The sequence below is a fragment of the Panthera onca genome, chromosome A1 (assembly GCF_046562875.1).
Source record: "Panthera onca isolate mPanOnc1 chromosome A1, mPanOnc1 haplotype 2, whole genome shotgun sequence".
In the NCBI taxonomy this organism is placed as follows: domain Eukaryota; kingdom Metazoa; phylum Chordata; class Mammalia; order Carnivora; family Felidae; genus Panthera; species Panthera onca.
The window spans coordinates 7781222-7807120 of NC_138339.1; the positions used below are offsets into that span (position 1 = coordinate 7781222).

At 46.0% G+C, this 25899-nt stretch overlaps 1 long non-coding RNA gene across 1 annotated transcript in view; it reads right to left on the reverse strand.

The window, feature by feature from the left end:
* Window positions 1-4884: 4884 nt before the first annotated feature.
* LOC132680675 (uncharacterized) overlaps window positions 4885-25899 on the reverse strand; it is a 36516-nt gene continuing 15501 nt past the window's right edge. The window contains exons 2-3 of the long non-coding RNA XR_009610658.2: window positions 11180-11290; window positions 4885-5242 (exon numbers count right to left, since the gene is read on the reverse strand). This is a non-coding gene — a long non-coding RNA (uncharacterized LOC132680675). The remainder of the gene's footprint in view (window positions 5243-11179; window positions 11291-25899) is intronic.

The following is a 25899-nucleotide window of genomic DNA, read 5'->3' on the forward strand; positions in this document are numbered from 1 at the left end:
CTTATGATTTGCTTCGTAACATTTTCTTTTCTCCAGCTGACTCAGTCTATAATACAGAAAGCATACAAAACATGTGTTCATCGACTATTAATGTTATCGGTGAAGCTTCCGGTCAACAGTAGGCTATTAGCAGTTAAGTTTGGGGGGGGGGGGGGCGGTCAAAAGTTACATGGGGATTTTCAACTGCAGCGGGTAGGGGAGCGTTTTTGGCGCTCCTGACCCCCGCATCGTTCAAGGTCAGCTGTATCTGGAATGACCTCTCGCCAAAGCATTAAGAACCATTTTAGGGCTGAATAGTTTTCCAGCCATTGAAAGAACAGAATAAAGAGCTTTGTCTACAATACTTATTTCAGAAAGCCTCAAAGAAATAAGCATAGATCAGCCACAAAACCACGAAGCTTCTTCAACGTGATGTTGCTGCTGTTTCCTCCAACGGCGCTGAATCAGCTCCATTTCGGTGGCAACGCTCCGGAAGCAAGAAATGATAGATTACAGTTGCGGTGAGCTTCACTTCGAAAGCACAGGAGGAATTCTCTTCTGTCGGCACTCACATTTCATCACTTACTTGCAATTTCTGTAGAGTACTCTCCAAACTGGGAAAGATGAGGAGGCCACGGGATAGATTCAGATTCAAGAGATTCGAGACTCACCCTTCACCCTGAAAAACATTCCACGCTGTCCCTCTGTAAATGGAATTATGGCCCCGGCAACACACGCCGGGGCGCAAAGTGCCCGGGTGAACCGAAATTAAATGCTCATGAAAAAGGGCTCCCTGCACATCAGCATCCATCTGAGCTGGCCTCTTCGCCTCCGCCATCTGTCTTGATTTTCATTTAGAGCCACGCCTTTCGCTCTGGGTACACTCCCTCACAGTCGCGGGTGGGTGTATGTGTCCTTGTCACCCATGGAGCGACATGGGGGAAAGAAATTACTTACTGATTTTCCTTTCTGTGGAATGGTGTCTTTGGAATGGCTTCTTGAACCAGGCCAGCAACGCGTGCGGCTCCAGCGGTGGGACCTGAGACAGGATGCCGTGCTGGGACCGTCCTGCTCAGCCCTCAGCCCTTCTCCGCAACTGTTCCTCCTGAGACCGCCAGCTCCCCGCCTCGTTGAGAAGACAAAGTGTGCCCTTAGACGTCGTAAGGATGAACAAAAAAGGGCGTCTTCCCATCTGAGCAGCTGAAACAGCACGACGAGAGCTTTGTTCTACTTCTTTATTCTGATGGAGGTTTGGGATGACTCGTCCGGAAAGGGGGCCGCCGCTTGGACATGCAGGGAGGGCAGAGACGGACAAAGGGGTACGGAAGGATCTGGAGCAGGAGCACGGAGAGGGCGGGACCTGCGTGCCACAGCGGGATACAGAACCGGGTAGGCGGTGGAACCAACAGACGAAGAGTCCTTCACAGCAGGGACCATGTGACCCAGGCAGGGGCCCAGGTAAACATGACCACCTGCTGTTGTAAACAAGCTCTTCTCGGATTGCAGGATCTCACCTGAGACCAACGTGACCCAGGCAGGGGCCCAGGTAAACGTGTGTCTGTAGGGGAAACTGAGCCACACGGCAGCTCATACCCAACCGGCCCCACGGGCGCCCTCTGTCTTTGCTGCCCTTGGCCCAAGTGATCCCACTGGTGCTGGCAACCCAGCCTCAACCTTCTCATTGTTCTGACAAACCCTCTTCTCGCTGCCAAGACTCTCCTTGAACCCCAGCTTCCTGCCATCAGCTCAAAACACACTGGAGGTTCAGGAGAGTCAGCTGGTGATACTGACTCTTTGAAAGGACTATAGTAAAATCCAGTTTTCACCTCTTTCTCAAGACTTTAATTTTGTTCAAATGGTCTGCTCTACATAAGAGATCTAGTAATCTCTGAACAAAACGGTTATTTTTTAAATTTACTTTTTAAAATATGAAATTTATTATCGAGTTGGTTTCCATTCAACACCCAGTGCTCATCCCAACAGGTGCCCTCCTCAGTGCCCATCCCCCACCCTCCCCTCCCTCCCGCCCCCCATCAACCCTCAGTTTGTTCACAGTTTTTAAGAGTCTCTTATGGTTTGCCTCCCTCCCTAACTTTTTTTTCCTCTTCCCCTCCCCCATGGTCTTCTGTTAAGTTTCTCAGGTCGCACCACTAGGAATTCACCCAAGGGATAAAGGAGTGCTGAAGCATAGAGGCACTTTTACCCCAATGTTTATAGCAGCACTTTCAACAGTAGCCAAATTATGGAAAGAGCCGAAATGTCCATCAACTGATGAATGGTAAAGAAATTGTGGTTGATATACACAATGGAATACTACTTGGCAATGAGAAAGAATGAAATCTGACCTTTTGTAGCAACGTGGATGGAACTGGAGAGTGTGATGCTAAGTGAACTAAGTCATCCAGAGAAGGACAGATACCATATGTTTTCACTCTTATGTGGATCCTGAGAAACTTAACAAAACAGTTTTTAAAAGTAATCTGACTATCCTATGTTTCTATATTAAGCTCTTGCTGCAGCTTATTGTTAAAGTAAACGAGCATCAATGCAGATCAGGTTATGCTCGGCTGTAGTTAAAGAAGAGAAATAACCAAGGGGATACCAGAAGGTGAAAATGAGCCATGAGCTGTTGTAAAAACATAACAAAATAAACAGGTAAATTCAGAAAACTTGTAATTGGGAAATTTCTAAGGACTTCACATTTGTCAGGAAAGGTGTACTACAGATTTACTTTTCCTTCTGGGTTTTGCTACTTGAAAAACCCAAACTTGATGCATATAAGCAGATGTGTCCCAAGCATCCACGTCAACACCGGCCTTGGCCAGCCTGAGGCCACCGGCAATTTGAAATGCAGGTCTGCTATGAGCGCTCGTTGGGCTTTTACTGTGCAATATTCATGGTGAATTACAAAAGGCATTTTAATCACAATCTCTATAAAGCACATGGATAATAAGAAAAATAGCCACCAAATTGCAGCTTAGACTTCTATTTATTTTACAAAGACACTCTAGAGTAATTACACATTTGGCAGGTTAATGCTAAATTCAAATTTAAAAAGTAAGATTAGCTTTTATAATATAATGAACGGCCAATTTCTTATATCCTGCCCTTGGGTGCATCCCAATAGTGCCTCCTGGTGGTACTGCAGCTTAATTGCAGGAACAGGTTTTTGAAAAACAGTTGTTTGAAAGATGAAACCTCAGGTGATTACAAACAGCATGACATTAAGCAATGTAGCCCTGAGGTCTGTGGTGGGAGAGCTGTGACCAAACATCCATCTCTATCCTTTGAGAGAGACTACTGTGACGTCTGTTGTTCTAAGAAATGAACTAAGAAATGAACTAAGAAATAAAATCACCACCTAGAAAATTTGGCTTTATTTTTTTTAATGTTTATTTATTTTGAGAGACAGAGAGAGTGTGAGAGGGCTAGGGACAGAGGGGGGAACAGAGGATCCGAGGAGGGCTCTGTGATGACAGCTGAGAACCCGATGCAGGGCTCGACCTCATAAACCATGAGAGCATGACGTGAGCTGAAGTTGGACGCTTAACTGACTGAACCACTCAGGCGCCCTGAAAATTTGTCTTTATTAATATCCAAATTCAGACCAGTCAAACCAAGTTATTAAGTGGCATTGGAAAAAGAAAGACATGGTACACTCAGGTTCTGTTCCTTCAACCTGCACATCTCAGACAGCTTGGCATTCGGTGTGAACTGGAAAAAACACCCACCTGAGTCCTCCAAAGTTAGTTTAAGAAACTGATTGGCCCATTTCCCTCCAGTGACTCCTGGGTTGTGACAATTCGGGTCGTGCAAAACCTCCGTAACGCTTCATACCAAATGTCTGACCCAAAACCATCTTGTGTACTTCAAGATCCGGGGCAAACCCCACCTTCATAGTATCCTCCTTTCTGCCTCAAGACTGAAGTGAATTCTCCTTCTATCTTTTAGATAGCCCTGTCTACAGTAGTCCCCTCTACCGCTCTATGCTTATATAATGTTACACCATTTATTTCCTTCACTCCCCTATCACGTGCTGTGGTTACCTTACCAGGCTATGTTTTTGTTTGTTTCCTGTGGGTCTCTCCCATAGAATGGATGCCTCCTGAGGGCAGGGACCTAGCCTGTTCTGCTCACTATTGCATACCTCGCTCCTTGCACAGTGTTTAGCACGTGGTAGATGCTGAATATGTATTTGCTGAAAGAATACACATTTAGTGGTGCTGAGGGTGTTACAGTCAGTCCTATGCTTGCTGCTGAGATTGTACAAATTATTTAGCGGACAATTTAGCGATACGAATCAAACTTCGTTACGCGAATATAGTAGTGAAGTGTAAAAAATAACCCAAGCGTTTGTCAAGAAAATGGAAATAAGTGATGTGCGTCAAATAGTAATATGCTATGCAGCCATCAGAGATGATCAGGGGCACTCGCACAAGGGCCATCCTTAGGGGCACCAGTTAAGCATCCGATTTTGGCTCAGGTCATGATCTCACAGTTCATTGGTTCAGGCCCCATGTCAGGCTCTGCACTGACAGTGTAGAGCCTGCTTGAGATTCTCTCTCTCTCTCTCTCTCTCTCTCTCTCTCTCTGCCCCTCCCCCACTTGTTCTCTCTCTCTCTCTCTGTCTCTCTCAAAAATAAGTAAACTTAAAACAAACAAAAAAAAAGATGATCATCATCTCTATTTACTGACATGAAAAAATGTCCATGACATATATTTAAACTCAGAGACAAAAACAAAAACATGCGTAATGGTTAATTTTACGTGTCAACTTAAGTGGGCCATGAAGTGCCCAAATATTTGGTCAAATCTTATTTTGCATGTTTCTGAGTCTGTGAAAGTGGGTTTTGTTTTGTGTTATTTCAGATGAGAAAAACATTTATAAACATTTTTTTTTGAGAAAAACATTTAAATCAAGAGATCCAGTAAAGCTGATTGCCATCCTTAATGTGGGTGGGCCCTATTTAATCAGTTGAAGACCTAAATAGCACAAAAAGGCTGACCGTCCTCTGGTAAGAGGAAATTCTTCCCACCCGCCTGCCTTCAGACTGAGACGCTGATGTTTCTCTTGCCTTCAGACTCAAACTGAAACATGAGCTCTTCCTGCTTTTTAGCCTGCCAGCCTTCAGCCTGGAGCTGTATCAGCAGCCGTGGTGATTCTCAGGTCTTCAGACTCACTCTGGAACAAAACTGTCAGCTCTCCGGGGTCTCCAGCTTGCCGACTCATCCTGCAGGTCTCGAGACTTGCCAAACTCCATAGCTGCACGAGACAATTCCTTATAATAGATCTGTATCTGTGTATCTATCTATATTGATGTATCTGTAGCTATCTCTCCATACGTAGACAGAGATATAGATACAGCCTATTGGTTAGAGAACCCTGACCAACATAGCACGTATAACAGAATCTCATTTTGTTAAAATATCACGACAAGGTAGGTTTAGTTGTGGTGGCTTGATCGCAGTATGTCCGATCCGCTCAGGCCTCCCTGTATCCGTTGCTCTTCCACGGTCCCTTTCACAGCGACACTAGGTACCCATTTAACTTGGTTTTGACCAGTGCGACAGCAGTAAATGTGACGTAAGCAAGGACCTGGAAAGTGTTCGCATGCAGTTTGCCTTTCCGCAGCTCTTGAAACCTGAGGATGCCATGTGAGCCAGCCCAGGCTGGGCTGCCGGAGTAAGAAGAAGTCACTGCAGAAAGGCCCCAGATGTCCTCCCTGTGCTGGTCAAGGCCAGTCCATCAGTTGACCGTGAGGTCACGTGAGACCTGACTGCCAGAACTGCCCGGCTGAACTCAGTACAAATTGCCGACCTGAAGAATCATGAGCTAAAGAAATGGTTGGTATTTCAAGCTACTAAGTTTGGGAATGGTTTCTTATAAAGCAAACAATAACTAATAAACTATAATAGAAGAAAAAACCCAGAGGTCTGTATTCTAAATTGTCAGTAGCTGTGATTTCTGTATATATCTTTACATTCTGTTAATGAGAATATATTATGTCTGTGAGCATTAAAAAAAAACCCCACATTTTCATTTTGAAAAATTAATTTTTAAAAAATTGTTTTAATGTTTTATTTTTATTTTTGAGAGACAGAAAGAGAGACAGAGTGTGAGCGGGGGAGGGGCAGAGAGCAGGGGAGACACAGAATCCGAAGCAGGCTCCAGGCTCGGAGCTGTCAGCACAGAGCTGGATGCAGGGCTTGAACTCATGAACCGTGAGATCATGACCTGAGCTGAAGTCAGACTGACTGAGCCACCCAGGCTCCCCCAAAAATTAATTCTTTAAAAGTGACCACGGGGCACCTGGGTGGCTCAGTCAGCTGAGCGTCCAACTTCGGCTCGGGTCATGATCTCGCAGTTCGTGGGTTCAAGTCCCACATCAGGCTCTGTGCTGACAGCTCGGAGCCTGGAGCTGCTTCGGATTCTGTGTCTCCCTCTCTCGCTGCTCCTCCCCTGCTCACACTCTGTCTCTCTCTCTCTCAAAAATAAAGATTAAAAAAAATATTTTTAAGTGACCTCTCTCTTCTCAGATTTCTTGTGGTACTTACTGTTTGCACAACCAATACTCCAATTACTAATAAAGTGTTTTGATACCTTTAACTGATCTTTAAGGTTTTCACTGTTATTTGACTACGGGACTAGAACATGCAGTCGTATGTACTTGTGTGTGTGTGTGTGCGCGCGTCTGTGTGTGTATGTATCTTCCACAGGTATTAAACCTATAACTGCCATATAGCACGGGTCATAAACGATTGGCTTTACTTTGATTTCAAGTCAAACTTTTATATTAAGAAGTAAAGCAGAGTGAGAAACGGAATAGCTGCAGGATAGAGAGAGTCCCTGGCAACGTCAATGTGTGAAATTAGTGGCTGCCGGAAAAGCCAATACCAATGTACTTGGTGCCATTTGCACCTGCACATGCCCTGTGCTAAGAGCGGGGGTTCCCTTGGTTACACCAGGATTCCAGGCTTCAACTTCCAATGTCGAGATTAACTCAATTGATTGAAACCATATATATATATATATATATATATATATATGTATATATATGCAAACCGGTAAATTAAACAAATCTTGGCACTTTAGAACACAAATTTCAAGTTCTGTTAGAGAGGTAATCTGGAAAGAGAGTCATTTTTAAAGACGGTACAATAAATAACATGGAAAAAAACTGGGCAAACCAAAAGAAAACCAAGAGTGTAAACGTAAAACAGATCATCCTCAGCTAACTTTCTAGAATTTAGTTTTTAGACAGTATGGCCAAGAGGCCAAAAATTATCCACCTACAACCAAGTTAATAAAGAAAAATAGGGGCGCCTGGGTGGCTCAGTTGGTTAAGCGGCCGACTTCGGCTCAGGTCATGATTTCGTGGTCCGTGAGTTCGAGCCCCGCGTCGGGCTCTGTGCTGACAGCTCAGAGCCTGGAGCCTGTTTCAGATTCTGTGTCTCCCTCTCTCCCTGCCCCTCCCCTGTTCATGCTCTGTGTCTCTCTATCTCAAAAATAAATAAACATTAAAAAAAATTAAAAGAGAAAGAAAGAAAGAAAGAAAGAAAGAAAGAAAGAAAGAAAGAAATATAGAAGGCAGGCATCATTCCACTTTCTTTGATTTTCCAAAAAGATTCCATGCACACTTTTAAGAGGAAGGTGATACAGGAAAAAAACCCAAAAAAAAACAGTATGTTAAAAACAAGGCAAGTGGTAGATTAGACACTGAAGCAAGATGGCCACTGCCTTCAGCTGCCAGAGGGTCACCGGCCTACCTTGAGGAGTGCCATTACTCACCATAAAGCTAAGTGGCTCTGACGAGGACACCGGGGCTCTAAAATCTGCTGGCAGCACTAAAATGGGAGTTGGGAAGAATGAGGAGCTGTGTGACCAGGTTTCAAAGAATTTGAATCATTTAGGTAATTGGGCCAGCAGATGGCTAATGCGGTTCATTTTGCGAGACTGAAATGATTAGTCTGGGAGAGAGAAGCTAATCTAGTAATAATGATCTTCCATTTATGTGGTATTATTTTTTACAAAGCACCTTTCACCACGAGGTTCCCACAAGGCCTCTGTGAAGGCTGTGCGCGGTTGGCTAAGACGTTACAGGTGGAGGGAGAAGCATAGAAGGAGAAGTGTAATCCGCACAACGGTGGCCCAGACGGGAGGAGGGGGCCCTCACAAGAGAAGCAGGGGAGCCCCAGGGTGGTTCACCAAATAGAGATATCTTTTGGGCACTCAGCTGGGAGAACTCAACCGGCAGAATATTTGCACGATTCTGAATGGTGACTCATGAGAGATTAGGGCGTTATTTCCTGGGGGTAAGATCTCAATTCTGCATATACCCGCTTTCAAGGTTTTTCTCTAAATAAAGGTTTAAAGAGATTAGCTTTATCTTGCTAAAATGATGAAAACACACACACACCAAAAAACCCTCAATTGGTCAAATGAAACTTTTCAGTTTTGCGAAAACTTCCCGAGACTGAACAGGTGATTTCGGTGAGAAGTGGTCCCAGGGGAAACAGAGAGAGAACGTTGTTCTATAAATCCCTCCTTCAGAAGAAAACTGCTCTCCTTTCTTTCCCACCCTCTCATCCGCCAGCCCCCTCCCTTCCTGCTCCCATCCTCCTAGCGCTCGGTCAACAGAGGGTGTTGGATGCAACTGGGGGGCAGCGCGGCTGGACGTTCGTGCAGTGAGAGCCAGTTCTCCAGTCCTGCTCATCGCCCCTTCACCAGCCACCTCGAATAAGCAAACAGGAGCCTCTGGGACATTTTGAGAGCCTGGATTTTCTATCCGCCTAAAACACATCGATATCACCTACTACAGATCAAGTATGGCTTCGGGTCAGTCGGGAGCAATCAGTCAGCTTACATGGGATGTCAAGCAATCAGAAGCCCAGAGAACAGGGACAATGGAACTTGCCATGTGTGGCTTCAGAGGCACCTGAGTTCCAAATTCCAAAAGCTCAGCGGTTAAAAACGCAGCGTCTCTTGTTTATATAACCAGGGCAAGTATTTACACTAACCGTCGCTCCCGGGGGCAGATGGGAGAGCATCCAACTGCGTCTCCAAGTCAGACTGCTGTTAGAAGGCGGGATTCTGCGGATCTCCGGGAGCACGGGGCAGGGAGGGATGAGTCCCGGGCCTGGAGGGCTGTGATTCTTGCTCCCATCCACCTGGGCGCCGTCCTATTGCTAGAGGGTCAGATCCGAGTCAGACCTCAGCCCACCTCACAGGGAAGTCACCCTGAAAAGACTGCGAACTGTTAGCATTAGGCTACGAGCAATCTCGGACCGTGTCATGCAGATTCCAGGCCCTCATACTCTACTTCTCCTGCACCCTTTCTAAACCACGGTCAGCCATTATTACGTGCAGTTGCAGACAGCGTTTTTTTTTTTCTTTTTTCTTTTTTAACATTTATTTATTTTTGAGAGACAGAGAGAGAGGCAGAGCGTGAGCAGGGGAGGGGCAGAGAGAGAGGGAGACACAGAATCCGAAGCAGGTTCCAGGCTCTGAGCTGTCGGCACAGAGCCCAACGGGGGGCTCAGACTCATGAACCTCGAGATCATGACCTGAGCTGAAGTCAGACGCTCAACCGACTGAGCCACCCAGGCGCCCCAACCCCACACATTTGAAAGTGAAAAAAAAAATGGTGAAATTAATTTTCTTACTGAGAATGTTAGGTGAGTTTCAGGTCAACAATATAATGATTTGGGATTCGTATATACCGTGACAGCGATCGCCAGTGTAAATGTAGTTAACATCACTCACCATGCAGGGTTACAGCTGTTTTCTTTATGATGAGGGCTCTTAAGATCTACTCTCTTGGCAACTTCCAAACATGCAACACGGTGTCATTAAGTAGTCACCATGCTGCACAGTCCATTCCATGATTTACTTCATCTTATAACCAGAAGGTTGTATTGCAATTAATTTTCATAATTGTATAAAAACTTTATTAACCCAATATATTCAAAATATCATTACAACATGTAATCAATATTTTTTTTAAATGTTTATTTAGTTATTTCGAGAGACAGGAGAGAATGTGAGCAGGGGAGGGACAGAGAAAGAGGGAGAGAGAGAATCCCAAGCAGGCTCTGTGCTGTCAGTGCAGAGCCGGATGCGGGGCTCAGACTCATGACCGTGAGATCATGACCTGAGCCAAAATCAAGAGTCGACGCATAACCGACGGAGCCGCCCGGGTGCCCCTATAATCAGTATTTTTAAGAATTGCTGAGAAGTGTAGTACTTTTTTCTGATTACATCTTTGAAATCCAACGTGTATTTGACACAATTTACACTAGCCACAAGCGGCCAGTGGCTGCCATATTGATCAGAGCAGCTCTAGAGCTTAAATTGGGCCATCGTGTGCTAGAAAAAACATCAGAAGGTCTGTCTTCAAAGTCCCGTGTGACCTGAGGCTCTTCCCTTCTTAAATCATTACGAGTCATAAACGTTTGTGGCTGAGGGTGATTTCTCAACTGGAAAAACATTTCATCACAGCTCTCGTCTCTTTTCAACTAATGCTAACAAAGAGCCACCTGCTCTCAGAGCCCTCTCACCCTGTCATAAGCCACACTCTCTCTCCTCCTTGTGGCCAAAGGCCTACATCTCCTCCTCTGCTCCATCTTCCATGTCCCTCTCACATTCTGAATAGGCACACCACCTCCAGGCACATCTCACATCTAGTTCTCACCCCTGAACGCCTGTAAACTGAATTGTGATAGCACATTGCTGCAAACCTCCGGCAGCTTTATAACGCCACTCAGTAGCTGCAAGCAAAGCAGTCCAGGCAGGGAAGTCCTCTTAGCCACAGTGCTTCAGTAACACATCCGTGCCCTTTGGCTTTCTCATCTGTCTTGCAGTTTTTGTTGTCGTTGTTGTTTTCACAAACACAGCTACAAAAACTATTGTGAAATGTATACCCTCCTATCCCGCCTATCCTTCTTTAATTACAGGGCCCTAAAAAGTCTTCTGGGTATAAATTTTACTCAAGAAAAACCTCAGAGGATGTTATCCGAGGGATACTCCACCAGAAGAAATCCAAATCTGGCATACATTAGCATCCATGCTGTTCCAGGTTATTTTGGAGTATCTTGGGAATTGCAGACATTTAGCTTAAAGGTCCTTCGTAGGTCCTTTTACAGATGGCAGTTTTATGATGCTTTATGCTATAACAAGAAGCTAATAAATGGGGGTACTTACCCCTTCCCCTCTCATCTGACACCAGAAGAAAGTAGCCACTGGGTTTCTCGGAGCATCCTCACTGTTCTTGGCACGAGATGATGCCAGCAAGTGAAAGTTGCTAAGTGCTGGCTTTTAGAAAGAAAATGAGATGCATGCGTTAGGTCTCAGCGTGACTTAAGGAAAGAGCCAAGTTCAGTATTTTTTAAATATTCTCACCATAGGGACAGGAGGGGTAAAAAAGGTGTCAGAATAATCTATATCCAAAGGCTTTTTAATTGTGACTTGACCGTAGTTTTCATCTGCTGGTTTTATTAAACTCCTGCACACTAGGAAAGAATACACACGTTAGCAGGTATGACCCCTACTGGCATTCTCTACGGGCATTGGGATGGAGGACTGCAGAGTGCAGACCTTTTAAGGCATTATTTAAGGTTCTCCTCAACTGTCCACACCGCACATTGATTTTCTGTCACAGCTCTATGTCTGGAGGGCTGGTACTCGCCATTGATCCACAGAGAGCATTTTTAGTGCATCAAAGAGGTACGGAAGGTGAGACTCCAAGGGAAAGACAAGAACCATGCTTTTAGGGAGGGACATGGCTCAGCAGTGTAAAAGTCACATCAAATATTAAGCTGAACTTGAGATTTTTTTTTAATGTTCTGAAATCTGTTGACATATGAGACTCAATGGGACACAAAAAAGGAAGGGATTATTAGCTCTTCTAATGGAAAAACTCCCCCTAACAGAATGGAGCAAGCTGCAGGAACTGATAAATTGAATTCTGCATTTATCTTTTTGTGGAGGACTTGAGTGTTGTAAATCACAAGCGTCCAGGCTGTGAAGTTCAATCAGTCAAGATGCTATGTTAAGAAGTCAAGGTCAACCCAAGGACAAGCTGGTCAGCTTTGCTCCACTGTCAAGGGTTGTCCCGCGAACTCTAAGATGGATCCGTGCTGTTCTCAGGAGCAGGAAGTAGCTGACTTCATGGGATTTATTACAGTAAAGGGCAAAACTGCTCTGGAGAAAAGAGCTGCCCACCTCCCAGGCCGGAACGCCAAAGCCCATGGAAATTCTATGCATCCAAAGGGTTAGATGCAGGCTCGCTATATTAGTCAGATCAGGCCACCATAACACAATGCCACAGACTGGGTGGCTTAACAGCAGAAATCTGTCACCATTTCAGAGGCCACAAGTCCAAGATCAGAGTGCCAGCATGGTAGGGTTTTGGTAAAATATCTATTCCTGGCAAAGAGGTATTTGTTTACCATATGTTCACCTGGCCTTTCCTTGGTGGGTGTGTTTATGGGGAAAGAGAGATGGCTGATGGCTCTTCCACTCCTTATAAAACCACCAATCCTCTCAGCATTAAGACCCCACATTTCAGCTCATTTAATTTCAATTACCTCCTAACTGATGCGTGTGCTATCTCCAAATGCAGTCACATTGGGGGTTAGGGCTTCAGCCCTAACCTATGAATTGGTGGGTGGGGGCAGGGAAACACAATTCAGTCCAGAGATCTTCCCTTCCTTATACAGCCTTCTCTCACCTCCCTAAATGGACACAGACTTCACTTAAAAAAAAAAAAAAAAAAAAAAAAAAGAAAGGAAAGGAAAGGAAAGGAAAGGAAAGAAAAAAGAAAGAGGATATCTTTTCTTCTTTGAGTGAGATGTTTAGACACCTTTTACCCAAACTTTTTTCTGGATACTAATAGAGTTACATGTGTACGTGAGTAATGAAAAGATAATCCACTTATACCTAAGCGGATAACTAACTCAACTCATGAAGGTTGTGAAGACAAAAATCAAGGCTAAAGGAAGACCATTATGAATCTAAAACGTGAGTTTCCAATATCATGACTTACATAGTTCCTGGTACTAAATAGACCCTCACTGTTGAAAGAAAGAATGAATGAATATTTTTCTAATAACGGAAGAAGACTAATATTAATTGAAATCAAAGCCAGAAATGGCCTCATTCATCAATGCTTATTCAAGACTAAAGTTGACCTAAAATGAATTTTCTTTTAAAATCGGGATTTCAGAATATAAAACTGTAGCATTTCAAATACGGATAATTACATTTCTTATCAAATGCACTGGTTCTTGTAAAATAATTCAGTTTAATATATATCCAGCTTAATTAAAATTTATAAGTGGTTGTGGACCAAACCAAGTGTATCTTAATTAAATCTGAACATGGCTCACAGATGTTAAGGTTGACCCCAATTTTAATAGAGGAGAAGGAAATACAATCATTAGGGACTTGGCTGAGTAATTTTAGTCAGGTGGAAAGCAAGATGAATGGGAGGCCAAGACAGTCTCTTCTTTTTTTTTTTTTTTAAGTATATTTATTTATTTGAAAGAGAGAGCACATGAGCAAAAGCAGGGGAGGGGCAGAAAGAGACTGAGAGAGAGAGAGAATCCCAAGCAGGCTCTGCACTGTCAGTGTAGAGCCCAATGCAGGGCTCGAACTCTGAACTGCGAGATCACGACCTGACCTGAAATGAAGAGTCGGACGCTTAACCAACTAAGCCACCCCGGTGCCTCGACAGTCCCTTCTACTTAAGGCTGGAAAGTAAATGACCCGCTAGCTAGAACATACAGAAAGATGGCATAACCTGCCCAGCCAGCCACTGAAATGGAAGTAGGCAGCTATAGGGTGAACACTGAAGTCAATCATCAAGTAACCAACCCACATGTGATAAGGGAGGAGGGGGACTTGCTCTGGAAACTCACACATCCTAGAATTTTCCAGTCAGTTCTGCCACTGTTCAAACTAATCAGGAATGGAGACAGAGAAGGAGACAGAGCCAGGCCAACACTGAAGACTGAGGGTCCACACCAATAAGATTACCGGATAAAATAGAGAGTGCCCAGTTTGCTTAGAATTTCAGATGAACAATGAATAATTCTTTGCATACTTATGGTACGTCCCATGCAATAGACATCCTGTATTTTTTTTTTCCGCTGAATTTGGCAACCCTCTCTGCACGAACCATCTCAGAGCTGTAACAAAAAGCTTGTCAAGGACTTTCCTGTAATTCCAATATAAACCACAATATTGGTTGACCAGCCATCTGAAATGGTAACCGCACACCTGAATCACGCTGTTGCCAGCCCTTGGAGGGGGCAGGGAGAGACAGCCTGCATTTTAACATTCTTGTCTTTCCAATCTGCCTGGTCCTGGTCGGGAGTCCTTCTTTTTAATGTATCTCCCTGAGAGCAGCCCAGACCCGGAGGAACATGACAGTCAGAGGGAACTACGCTGGTCAGAAAATCAATCTAGAAGCATTTATTTCAGGTCTCTTTTGTAAACAAGGCTATGCTGGTGATCACATCTGAAACAAAAACAGACAGCACTTACCCGCTCCAGGAAAGACCCTGGGCAGGTAGAGAAACTAAGGCCCTACACGGAGAAGGAGGTGGTCTTCCCAAGGTTTAGGTGGCTCTTAACTGGCAAAGCTAAGAGTGTTAAACTACTCAATTATCCTTCCACAAGCTTTTCAGCACGTAATAAAGTTTATACATGTTACAGCCCCTCTGAAAAAAATTAATCCTTTCCAATGTGGATGCTCAGAAAAGATTGACATGGGTTAAAACATATTCATTTATTCACTGATTTCATTCACCAATATTTTTTGTTATGAGTTCTGTGCCCAGCACCGTTGCAGATGCTGAGCCCACGGATGCAATGCCTGCCTGTAAACAGACTGACCCGACGCTCCCCGCACTCTTTCCTGTCTCTGCTGGGCACGGCCAGACTACATTTCCCAGCCTGCCTTGCAGCTCTGCGGCCCTGTGACTGAGCAGTAGCCAGTGGAATGGGGGCAGGAAGTGACGACGGGTGTTCCCAGCCCAGGTCCATTGAAAATCTTCCGCGTGAAATCCTCCATCTGTCTCCCTCCCCTGGCTGCCAGATGGAGGCAGAGGGTCCCACAGCGAGCCCCAGCAAAGGAAGGAGGAGACCCCAAATGGGCACCTGGAAGGCTTGTACCCCAAAGAGTCACATGGAACAGACATTTGGAAAAAGTGAATAATCTTCCACTGCGCGAAATCACAGAGGTGTAGAAGTTACTTGTTACAACAGTGAACTACCCTGATGCACTGCCTTGGTAGGATTTACAAGGGAAGTCAGGTAATAGACCAATACACAAATGAAAACAGATATGATTACAAGTTAATTACGATCTGTGAGTGTTCTTCAGGAACAACCAGAGTGCAGCAATGAAGCATAACAGATGAGCAAGGAGGCTGCTTTGGACATGGCTAGTAATGAGCCAATTAGAATAAGGATGGCAAGAGGAACATTGGGTGCTTATGGAGCATTCCCTCCATGGCAGGCCTTGGGATAAGCACTTTATCCACTTAAACTCATCTGCTCTCATGACAAGCCTACAAGGTGGGGATTATCAGTATCTTCATTTTACAGACAAAAATAAGGATGCTTGGGGCCAGCATATATTCTGATTGGTTGAAGTCTATGCTATAGCAGTTATTAAGTCATTTTAATGCTGGCCCTAGGTTAGGGGATGATGGGTGGGTGTAATTTTGGGTAGAGCAGGGGCTGATTTTGCCAGCTAAGGGGAGATTTCGCCAACTAAGAGACCTTTGACAACGTCTGGAGCCATTTTTAGTTGTCAAACTTGGCGTGGGGGGATGCTACTGACGTCTACTTGGAAGAAGCCAGGAACACTACTAAACACTCTACAATACATACGTCAGACCCCCACGACAAAGAATTATGCAGTCCCAAGTGTCAGCAGGGCCAAGGTTGAGAAGTCCTGAGGGACGGAGAAGAGTGTGCGCAATGCTCCTAGGGCAGGAGAGTCCCAGCACAGCCAGTGGTAAGTGTACATGAGACAGAGGAGAACAAGTTAGCAAGCTGGGCAGAGGGGAACAAGAGTACCCTGTAAGTGATGGCGGGAGCTGGGATTTTATCTTATAGAGGATAGAACAGAAAAGGGGTCAGAGTCATAACGCTGCTATGGTGGTCCGGGTGAGATGTCAAGAAAGTTGGAATAGGGGCGCCTGGGTGGCTCAGTCGGTTGAGCGACCGACTTGGGCTCAGGTCATGATCTCACGGTTTGTGAGTTCGAGCCTGGTGTCGGGCTCTGTGCTGACAGCTCAGAGGCTGGAGCCTGCTTCAGATTCTGTGTCTCCCTCTCTCTCTGCCCCTCCCCAACTCATTCTCATTCTCATTCTCTCTCTCAAAAATAAACATTTAAACAAAAAAAGAATTTTGGAACAAAGAGAAGTGGAGAGGTGGAGAAAAGCAAATGTACCCTTGTGGGGGATATGGGATATGGCAGGATATATGGATGGTTTGCACAGGGAGGGGGATGGGGAAGCAGCCTCGGTGGGCAGCTGGCTGGTGGGGGTGTCATTTACTGATTATGGAAAGGAAGGACGACATGACAACTCCGAGACCAGACTGTGAGCCAACAGACCAGATGTATCAGAGGCAGGGCTCTCAGGTTCACATCACATCGTTTGGGCTAGAGACTGATGTGTGGAGGTCAGGAGAACAAATCTGACCTCTCAAGGGCAGAGAGAGTAGGGAGATGAAAAGTGAGCCGTAGGGCCCTCGAACAGTTGCAGTTGGGGAGAATCAGAGGAACAAGAGATGGGAAAAAGAAAGACGCCAGATCAGAAGAAATCCTGAAGTGTGAGAGAGGGTCTTCCAGAAAAAGAGTCATCCTCTGTTCCAATTCGAGTGAGAAACAGAATGAAACGGAATGTGGAGACCACCGGTGAACTTGAAGAGAGCCAGTCAAAACAGAAGTGGGTGAAAACCAGAGGAGAAGGTTCTGCCATCGTAAACAAACGGAGACAGCGTGTGTATACAATTCTTACGAGATCGCGGATGTCTGCTGTGAAACGGGGCAGAATGATGGGGCGCTAACTGCAGCAGGAGAGGGTCAAAGAAGACTTAAGTGGATCAGAAAAAACCACAGCCTGTTTGTGTGCTGTGAAAAATATGCTGGCGGAGAGAAACTGAAGTCGCAGGAAGGAAGGAAGGAAAGGAACACGAAGTGAGTTAAATCCTTGAGAAAACAGCAGGAATGGTGGCCTCTGGACAACAGAGGCCTAGGGACGGAGAAAGGACAAGGACTCCCAGGGCTGGTAGGCCTCTAGATTTGATGGTGCTAAATTAAGATGCTTCCACCTAGGGGCAGTCGGTTAAGCATCCGACTTCAGCTCAGGTCATGATCTCATGGTCTGCAAGTTGGAGCCCTGCATTGGGCTCTGTGCTGACAGCTCGGAGCCTGGAGCCTGCTTCGGATTCTGTGTCTCCCTCTCTCTCTGCCCCTCCCCTGCTCATGCTCTGTCTCTCTCTGTCTCAAAAATAAATAGAAACATTACAAAATTAAATTAAATTAAATTAAATTAAATTAAATTTAAAAAAGATGCTTCCATCTAATTCCTTCTATTTCCATCTAGTTAGCTGATGACCTGGCTGTGGAAGGGATGGGAAGGAAGAGAGGCTTGGAGATTTAAGGAGAAAAATTGAGGCATGAAATAGTTATCCCAGAGAATGGAGAGCAGATATTCCATGGCGGGAAAAAAAAAAAAAGAGAAAGATTTGGTGGGCAGTCTTGGGAAGTCACTGGAAGTTTGAAACCATGATCGTGAAGTGAATTGAATCAGCTGGGTTGTCCGAAATTCTACAGCAACACCTGACAGGTCAGATGCAGACGTAGCCAGAGAAAACGCTGTGTGTTTCCGAGATTGGAGCGTGATCAATATAGCGGACTCCCCAGTGCACCCCCAAGCCTTTGGACCCAGTCCCTTGCTATCTGGACCACAGACCTCGCTTTCTGCTCCCATCCTCTCCAGTCCCCCCGGTTGCAACTGCACCAAGCACTGAATCTTTATCCAGCAGGGTGACAGCATAGTCTGGCTCTTTCTCCATTTCCCCCAGCTCCATTTTTTTTTTTTTTTTTTTTTTTTTTTTGGTATAAACTTTATAAATCTATACACGGGGACTCACTTAGCTTTTGATAGGCAAAGACAAGTCATTGACTTTCAAACACCTCTTTCTCTTTCAAAAGGCCCAATTCTTGCAAATCAATAGCCTTAAATCACAAGACTATTGTCTCTTCATAAATTCTAAAAGCCGTCTAAGACACTCAAGCAGTAAGATAGGCGCAGTGTTCGCTGCCCTTGGCTTTCATGACAAAAGAAGGAGGAAGTCCCCACCCCGTGGAAACCTGAGAGCAAGGAAAAGTAGGTGTGAAAAGCACCAAAAGGTGTGTGTCTGGAGGTATACTACGCTGGTGAATAAGTCAAAACTATTTTCCTGTAACAGTAGTTGAATGGTTCGTGCACAAATATGTTTATTATATGCTGGGGCGCCTGCAGGGCTCAGCTGGTTAAGTGTCCGACTTCAGCGCAAGTCATGGTCTCACGGTTCATGGGTTTGAGCCCCACATTGGGCTCTGCGCTGAAGCCTGCTTCAGATTCTGTGTCTCCTTTCTCTCTCTCTGCCCCTCCCCTGCTCACTGTTTCTGTCTCTGTCTGTCTCTCTCTCTCAAAAATAAATAAACATTTAAAAAAACATACGTTATGTGCTTATACAATGGTTGGTCCCAGTTGTGAATGTATGTGCATGTGTGTTTGCTTAGAAACGAAGGCAGGACTGCCTCTGGAGTGTAGATGAGCGGGCAGTAGGATCCTGAGTAATATATGGATTTCTGAACTCTTCAAACACTCTGCCCTTGACATGTATTGTAGTTACCGTTAGAAAGAAATCGTAGATATACTTTTTAAAAAGAATGATCAAAGTAAAATAAAATTGTTGAAACGGGGCTTTTGCGTGTGTTGGCATTCTGAATCACACTTCTGTCACAGCGGAGAAAACCAACGCCAAGGGAGCTGCCAGCAAGTGTAGAGGGTCAGGGACAAACCAGGTCTGCACCCTCCTTCGTGTTGTCTCCAGGGCTCAGGGCACGTGGCAGAAAGCACCTAGCGAATCTCTAGGTCGCCGTGACGCTTTCCAGTCCAAGCGTGGATTCCCGAGGATATCGCCAGCCCGGGGCTTCCGCGCCTTCTTCTCCAGGCTCCAGTTCCAGAGGAGGTGAGTTTCCAAAAGCAAGACACTTTGAAAATCCTACCGTGCCACCAGAGGCCCTGGTCAAGTCTCAGAGCTGGATTCATTCTGAACCACCCCCCAAGTCTGAGAACTGCCTGGTGTGGTAGCTGAATAATGACCCCCAAGATGTCCACATACCAGTCCCCAGGCCGTGTGAATACATTGCCTTCTATGTCAAAAGAACCCTGCAGACGTGTCTGCAGATCTTGAGACCGAGGGACGATCCTGGGTTATCCAGGTGGGCCCAGGCTTGTAAACAGATCGGAGGTAGCCAAGGAATGAATGGCCTTAGAAGCTGGAAGCACCAAGGACAGGTTATCCCCTGGAGCCTCGAGCAGGAACCAGCCCTGTCGACATCTTGATTTTAGCCAGCTGAGACGCCTTTCAGATTTCTGTAATCCCTGGAACTGTAACAGGATAAATATGTGCTGTTTTGAACCACTAAGTTTGTGGCAATTTGCTATAGCAGCCAAAGCGGGGGGTGGGGGGGGGGGGAAGATACCTGACACAAAGCCAGAGAGAGGCCCCACCCCTCCATGCCCCCTGTCCCGATGGGATAATGGCTAGAGACTTCAGCAAGCTCTTGCCTGTTACGGCGCTGCAGGGCTGCTCGGGGTTCATGGCCATTCACACATGTGCCTGCAGGGTCTGGATCAACAGAGGGCACTGAGCAAGGAGTACAGACCCTGTCTTCCTTTTGATTGTACTCGCTTCTGGAGCAGGAAGTGCTGAAAGCCTATCCTCGTTATCAAGAGGTCAAGCGTAAGTTCTGTTGGTGACAAGATTTGGCAATTTGTGGCTACTATCTTCTCAATCAGGGGGCAGCGACTGAAATTCAAAAGGCAGTTGCACAAAAGGCATCACGGGAGCCCGATGACTCCGGGCTTGGGTCTTACAGGCTGCCGTCCCGCCCTGGCCTCCTTCCTAATGACCCATCCGATGTCGTGTAGGGCATCCTTTAAATAGCTTGCATTTCCAGCTTTTCATCTGTAAGATCGGGATTAATTATGCCTTCTCTCCAGGGATGCTATAAAACCTTAAATAAAGTCTGTGCTAATTTTCACACCATGATCAGCCAATGATGTGAGCACAACCTGACCGATGAGGGCTCCCAACGCCTCTGAATCAGGTGAGAGAGTGGTGCATTGTCACCTAATTCGTGACACCTCGCCAGGGGTGGAGCAGAGGATGGGAAAGCTGGACTGTTCTGGGCAAGAGAGAACCTACAGTCGCTGGCTGGCTGGCTCCCCTCCCCACCATACTCAGCTGCGATGTCTTCACGTTTAGCTAAAAGAATATTTCTTAAAGTGAAATGCGGGTAGAAGCCCAACACCCAACAAGTAAAAGCCATGAATGTGGGGTTATTTGGGTTGGCGTGAGACACAGATCTCAGCGCCTGGCTGGTCCCCTCTGGCTGCCCCAGACTCTCAGAAAAGGCTCAGGGGAGCTGATCGACAAAAGCCCTGTCCCCGTCTGTTCACAGGGAGGTGAGAGCCAGGGGTCCCACCGACTCCAGAATGTTTTTAATGACAACAGAGACCTTTCATGTGAAAAAACAGAGCCTTAGAATTATTGTCTCATTGGGCAAATGTCAGACTAGTACCGGAGCGTGAATTATGGAGCAAAGGGAGCCACAAGCATCCGATAAATTGACGCCTTGTTTCACGTCACCCCCGTCACCTGACTTGCAGCCCCGCGCTCTCTACATCAAACCACATGGCCCCTCACGCCTTCTCACACTACAGCATGTTTTCTCCTCTCTGCATCCCTGATTTGCCACTTCTAGAGCTTAACCCCTCTGGCTTTCCTTCCACTCTTCTCACACCCAGCTTTCGTGCAGTCCTGTGCGCCTTAAAGACCCGTCTTTCTCCTGTGTGCCTTCCAGTCGGCTTCCCCATAAATACAGGGTAGTAGGAAATAAATGATGGTATATCCCAAGCACAGTGCCATGTGTTAACTAAGGAAAGGTCAGAGGAAAAGAAATCTGAAAAATAACACGACTTATAAAATGCATGGGTTGCATACACAAGTAGCTTTTAACAAGCGCAGATCTTGAGTGGGGTCCTGAATGGTTTCTGGGGGTGCGTCCTGGCACCTTGTCATAGCTCTTATTGTTCTCTTTCTGCTCCCGGGTGGTGCCGCTACCACTCGGCCCTTGGCTCACTACACCTCCCCCTTGGGTCCTCCACCGCCACCCTGTTCTACCAGCACGACAGGGCTCTTTCCCAGCGGCAGGTAGACATTAAGGTGCGGAAGGAGACGTGAAAGGCAGAACGACACCCAGCGGAGAATGTCTGCCTGGTACGGTCAGAAGAATAGCAAACCCATGTGGAAATAGATGAAAACCAGTCAAATGGGAAAAGCAAAGTCTGTTTATCCCGAACTTGCTAGAGCAAGGGAGTCGGCCGCCGTCACTCGAGCTTCGGCAGAGACTCAAAGGCAGGCAGAGGGGCAGCAAAGCTTTACAGGGGAAACCAGGGGCGGCTCCAGTGTGCCCTGATGGGAGGCTGTGGGCACGGGGGAGCTGGGGACGGGCTCAGTGGAAGGCGGGCATCCTATGTGATTGGTCAAAGGTCCACATGGGGCTTCTCCGATTAGACCTAAGTCAGGGTGAGAACAAAAGTTAGGGGAGGTGCCAGTTATTAATCAAGTCCTGGCCATTTGGGGCTATTGATGGGATTATTGCTTGGCTTCCTGGATTACTACTAGAGATAGTGGTCTGACTTACAGCAGGCTGGCTTCCTGGGCTGGTATGGGGATACTGGGTTGGTTGCCTGGGCAGGTTGCTACAGGTTGTGGGTCAGAGTTCTATTTATATATATATATATATATATATATATATATATATATATATATATATATATATATATGGTCTGGCCAGCGTCCACTGTGTATTCAGTCCCCCAGGCAAGCAAAACAAGCAGTCATATATACGCTGTCCACATCTGCCTCCAGGGGACAGGAGAGTGCAACGGGTTGACTGATGGCCCCTCCAGAAGTATGTCCGTATTCTAATCCTGAGTATCCATTTGGAAAAGAAGATCTTTACAGGTGTGATTAAGTTAAGGGTCTGGAGAGGAGATCATCCTAGATTACCCAGGTGGGCTCTTCATTCAACGACAGTGTCCCTAAAGGAGACAGATGAGGAGGAGACCAAGAGAGGAGGAACAGACCATGTGAAGACGGAGGCAGGGACTGGAGGGACACAGCCACAAGCCAAGGAACTTCTGGAGCCACCAAAACCTGGAAGAGGTGAGGAGAGATCCTCTCCTACAGCTATCAAGGGGCGTGGCCCTACTGACACATTGATCTTGTACTTTTGGCCTCCAGCACTGGGAGAGAATAAATTTATGCTGTTTTCAGGGACAGAATTCATGGTGGGTTATTACAGCAGAGGGGTTCCAGGACGCACGGGCATCATAACCCCCTTCCTCCAGGTCTGCTTCGCCTAAGGAGGAGACACAAGAAAAAAGGATGTTCCCCATATCAAATACCCAAAATATGCAAAAGAAAACTGAAACATTCAAAATTTGGGTATTCCAAAATAACTTTACATTTCACACAAAGATAAATATCCAGATTTTTATTTCTTTGGCTTTTTATAAATATAGGCTCTCTTTGGTATGTGGTCAACAGTCCCTCGAGGGTGTATCTGTGGCTATTTACTTAAAAATGCACAGCAGCTAATACCATTTATACGTAGGTGATTAATAATAAACTTATTGAAAGAGCTTATTCACAACACCAGGGTAATATGCATGACAGGGACATTCCTCACAGGGCATAACGGGCCAGAACATGTTACCTGAGAAACTAACTCATATTAGCATATTTAAGACTGGGCAAATTACCATCTTCGTACGTTCTCCCACCCCCCGGAGTTTCTCTCTCCCCTCTTCCTCATCCTGCATCCTGGTCACTTCTGAGTTAGCCTTAGTATTTTAGAAGCAAAAAAACGTGTCTATGTTGCATTTATTTCCAAGTTAAAACCCCCAACCCTTCAAATTCTGGATTGATCGCCACTTTTCCCAATGCAACACCCTTGTCATATTAATCCTTTGTCCCTGATTAACTCTAGTAGCGTCTTTGTTTTCAAGCAATAGTGTCTAGAGATGTGATTAGCACGTATAACAAATGCTCTCGGGAATTCACAGCAAGCCCCTCTCCACTCAGCATTCAGTTGCCACCACCTTGTGCCCACGGAGGATTGTACGCTGTCCCTGAACATAGCCCCAGGAGCCGGTGGGCAAATTCATATCCACACAGAGGCAAACATTTTAGAGAATCCATTGGTATATTCAAGTGTGGGTGACTCATGGATTCAACTCTCGCAAGATGTTGGCCTCTGCTGCCTACACGGTATTCCCGGATAGGACCCTGCGCACTGGCTGTCGGGAAATCAGGCCCCTTCTGGCACTATTTTAGCATCTTCCTTTTCTCCTCTTTGCAGAAGGAAGAAGAAAGGATTGGTTCAAACATAAAGGGACACTCCATTTCAGCAGACCTACTTTCATAAATGAAAGCGAAGGACCCAGTCATCAGCAAACGGACTTGGAAAGTCTCCAGCCCCCCAAATCAAATGTCAGACGTGTGTCACAAACCTTTAAAATGTGCATTTCCTAGAACTGCACTTCTAGAGATCGATCCTAAGGAAATACCAGAGAAGAGCAGAAGGACATATGTCAAGGATATTAATTGCATTGGTGTTTACTGTAGCAAAAAGAAAAAAGAAATCGGAAAGCAACCTAAATGCCCAGCCATAGATGATCAGTAAATACATTATGATACAGCTTTTTAATGGAAAACCATGGGAGTCATTAAAATGAGGCTAAAGGAATACATCCACGGACACGGAAAATGTTTATCCCATATTTTAAGTGAAAGATTGCTTTAATGTCCTCTTCCTGCTGTAACAAATGACTGCAACCTTCGTGATTTAAAACAACAAAGACAAATGTATCATCTTGCAGTTCTGGAGGCTGGACACCACCTGTATTCCTTGGCTCGTGGTCCCTCCCTCCAGCTTCGAAACCAGGCAGGTAGCATCTTCAAATCTCTCTCTTTGACCTCTGCTTCTGTCATCACACTTCCTCTGACTCTGACCTTCCTGCCTCCCTCTTATAAGGACCCCTGTGATTGCACTGGACCCACCCGGATAATCTAGGATAACTTTCATCGCAAAATCCTTAACTAAATCACATCTAGAAAGTTCCTTTTGTCGGATAGGATAACATTCATAAATTCCTGGGATTAGACATGGACCTCTTTGGGGGACCGATATTCTTCCTGCCCCAAAAGATCAAACTGCAAAATAATAATATACGTAGGTAAATGTGATTCCAATTCTGCTTTTGACATAAATTATATAAGCATTAGGCACTGAGAGATTTTAGCAAGAGAATGATAGGAGACGTAGGGTTTACATGTGCACGCACAAACTCATGCACACACATGGTTAAAATGTGCATTCCCTAGAGCCCGCCCACACCCTCAATTCCCCAAAGCACCTTGTGATCTGACTTTCCACCTCGTGAGCACACTGGCTCTTTCCTGCTCCTTCCATGTCCTTCCAGCAGCCCCAGGTTCAGGCGGCTCCCACCGCCTAGAGTAAAACCTGAGAAATTTCCTCAGGTCTTCATGGGACAGGTAGCCCCTTCCTGGGATCTTCTACCTGGAGACACAGGCTGCTCTGCTCTCGTGTCCTACAAAACCACCTGAGGGGTCTGACTCTGATGGCACTTACCTTAGGAAGGCAGGGCACTGGGGCTCCCTTTTCAGGGGTCCACCTACATCTGTTCCCCACTGCTTCCCCACGACAGTGGTCCTGGCCCTAAAGGAAGGGAAATCTGCTGGGATCGCTGCCCTAAATCTTCTCTCTTATTGTCCCGACACCAATTCTCCGACACCAGCCGGATCTCTTGCCATTCAGCTCAACTCCCAGAGCTGGGGCAGACTCCATGGGTTAAGGGCAAAGATTTGCATAAGACCACCCCCACTTCAGATGGCAAGTGTATGTTTCAGGGCTGCCCACGCTGACTGGCTACAAATTCGGAGGATCCCGTGACCTTCTCAGGTTCAAGAACTTGCAAAAACAAGTCAAGGAGCTCACGGAGAGCACTGCACTTACTATTAAGGTTTTACTAAAGGACATAACTCAGAAACACCCAGATGTCAGGGATGCAGGGGACAATAACTGGCCGGGGGTGGGTCACAGATGTAAAGTTCCCATGACCTCTCCCAGGGAGTCAGGGCACGCCATCGCCACACCATACCAATATGTGGGTCTTACTGGGATCTTATTACAACTCTGGCCATGTGCAGAGCTATGTCTAGCCCCTCTCCTCTCCCAGACCCCAGGTCTTTCAGGCGTGGCCCAGCCTAATCTTATATCAAGGGCCCACCCACCTTGAGTCACCTCATTAGCATAAACTCAAGTGTGGTTGGAAAGGGCTCATTGCCAATAACAAAAGACACTCTCATCATGCAGGAAATTCCAAAGGCTTTGAACTCTTATACTAAGAACTGGCCATAAAGACCAGATATATTCTTTACTGTGCCAAACTCAGTTTTCACAACTCACAAGCCAGAAAGGGACCCTGCCTGCTTTTCTCTACTCTCTGCTCGTTAACACCCATTTCCTTAGGGAG